This window comes from Neodiprion fabricii, chromosome 3 (genome assembly GCF_021155785.1).
Source record: "Neodiprion fabricii isolate iyNeoFabr1 chromosome 3, iyNeoFabr1.1, whole genome shotgun sequence".
NCBI lineage: Eukaryota > Metazoa > Arthropoda > Insecta > Hymenoptera > Diprionidae > Neodiprion > Neodiprion fabricii.
The window spans coordinates 10458232-10460694 of NC_060241.1; the positions used below are offsets into that span (position 1 = coordinate 10458232).

Sequence of the window (2463 nt, forward strand, 5' to 3'; positions counted from 1 at the left end):
TTTTTTTCCTATTCACAATAGTTTTGAGAGTGGCAATTTCCGGTATTTCAGTTTGAACTACAGCATCGCAGTAGTTAGTCATGTAAATATATCTGTTACACGTGAAAGTTTTTGTTTGTTCGATACCAGCAGAACTTACAAAATCTACTTGACACTCTTGATCACTTTTTAAAATTACTTCGACACTGCTTATATCCATAGGTTCACGTCCACTATTATCAACAACATTGTTGGAGTCGTCATTAACTTGATTTCCAGCATCACAATTCACTCCGATGTTATGCTTGTGAAGTCTTTCTTCGGTTCATGAGTCGATTGTACCTATAATTAATAAATACATATGTTATTATATAAATATCGATGTATATATTATTCAATTTTATAATTATTTTTCACTTCTCATACATTTACCTGCTCAAAACAGCTTTTTCATTCACTTACTTTGCATGATAAACTGGAGGGAATAGAGTTGGCGCGTAGCTTGGACTCGCAGGATCATCTGATTTTTTCTTGCCAATGAAATGAGCATTACATATTACATGATGAGTTTTTGGAGTCCACTTTGAACCATCAGGGCTGTAAAAAACAATAATACTTATGTATTTACGCAAAAGTGTTTCATGCAGATAGCATAACAGTTCACCTATTGATATAGTTGGCTTGATTTTAAAAATATAGAAAATTAAGGCATCGAAAGTAAGGCCATGTTACTTACTTTTTTCTTTTCACAGCAGCAATCCATTTTTGCCTTTGAACTATTTTATGTGATGCAGTTGGAAACTTGTAAAATATACAATGATTAGTTTTACCGTTATTCACAGTTATTTTTGCAGTCAACAGCACAAGTGTAATTCCACATATCGTCTATTGTTTCTCATACAAAATGCTATCATAACACACGCCGGCTCAACTCACTACTCGCCACCCCGCGCGCTGCGATCGTTTCGCAGCTCCCCTCCAAGCGGCGGCTCACAGCGAATTGGCGCAGCACTAACGAAAGTACTGAAAGCGGAAGTGAGTACCGACCGAGAAGTTGACACGCAAAAATTTATCGAACAGCTGGCCGATGCAGGCAGAATTTTATCTGACCTACATCATGAATGACAAAAACAAGAAAATCTTTCATGATTCCGGGATTAAACCCCATTGTCAAAAATATTGCCAACGACAGTCCACGTGATGCATGGCTATTTGGAGAAAAGTTTGCAGAAAACCTGAAGGCGGCCAAATCCATGGAAAAATCATCTAAAGATCTGACTAAACCGACTGGATATCAACGAAACTTCAGGAACGCACTGCGCGAAGGAAATCGCAGGTTTGCATCATCCTACCCAAGACCAAACAATTTTTTGAGGGAACAACAGTCGGAGAAGTTAAACTGGCGCCGTCCCTCCGGAGCGAGTCACCGGGGCACTCAGAGGAAGGGACCGAAACCGAAAGACTTCCGGAACAAGGACAATCGTCGACACAAGGAATAGACCCGGTGAGAATCGCAGGACGTGTGCGAAATTTTTTCTCTGTGTGGAAAAAATTGACCAACGATCTCTCCATTTTACAATCGGTACAGGGTTATGTTATTCCTTTTGTAAGTCAACCAGGTTCACAAGTTGAATACAGTTAGCCAAGATTAACAAATCAAGAAATTATTGCTTGTGAAACAGAAGTTGGTAAATTACTCAAAAAAGGCGCAATATCTAGATGCGAGCCGTGCGAAAAACAATTCGTTTCGTCATACTTTCTCGTGCCAAAACCTAACGGTGATATGCGCTTTATTCTTAACCTGAAAAAATTGAATGTTTATTTCAGCACCGCATTTTAAAATGGAGGACAAAAAGACAGCGATTCGACTATTGCGAAAAGACATTTTTATAGCGACAATAGACCTGAAGGATTCGTATTTCTTGATTCCGGTTGACGAATCTAGTAGAAAATATCTTAGATTCATTTATAAAAACACGTTATACGAGTTTAATTGTATGCCGTTCGGGCTATGTACAGCACCGTACGTGTTTACGAAACTCATGAAACCAATAGCGCAAAAATTGAGATCCAAAGGATTTGAATCTGTCGTCTATCTAGACGACATTTTGTTATTTGGAGAGTCAGCACAAGAATGCCGAAAAAATATTCAAGAGACTCGGAAGTTAATTGAAAAAGCCGGACTAATATTCAACATGGAAAAATGTGTCCTTGAACCATCGAAAGAAGTGAAATTTTTGGGTTTCATTTTTGATTCGGAAAAATTCTGTCTTCGATTACCACAAAGCAAGAGAAATCAAATATATGATCTCGCGAGAAAGTTTCAGACCATCAGTCATTGTCAAATCAGGAAATTTGCCGAATTTATTGGAATTTTAGTGGCTGCCAGTCCCGGGTTTCGATATGGGAATTTATACATTAAGAATTTTGAAAGAGAAAAATTTTTAGCTTTGCAAAAAACAAATGGAAATTACGATAAAACCA

The 2463-nt window shown here is 37.9% G+C and overlaps 1 long non-coding RNA gene across 1 annotated transcript; it reads right to left on the reverse strand.

The window, feature by feature from the left end:
- Positions 1 to 454: 454 nt before the first annotated feature.
- Positions 455 to 791, reverse strand: LOC124178150. Its single transcript, XR_006869754.1, has 2 exons — positions 716 to 791; positions 455 to 560 (listed from the first exon to the last, which is right to left on the reverse strand). It is a non-coding gene; the product is annotated as an uncharacterized LOC124178150 (long non-coding RNA).
- Between the last annotated feature and the right edge of the window lie 1672 nt (positions 792 to 2463).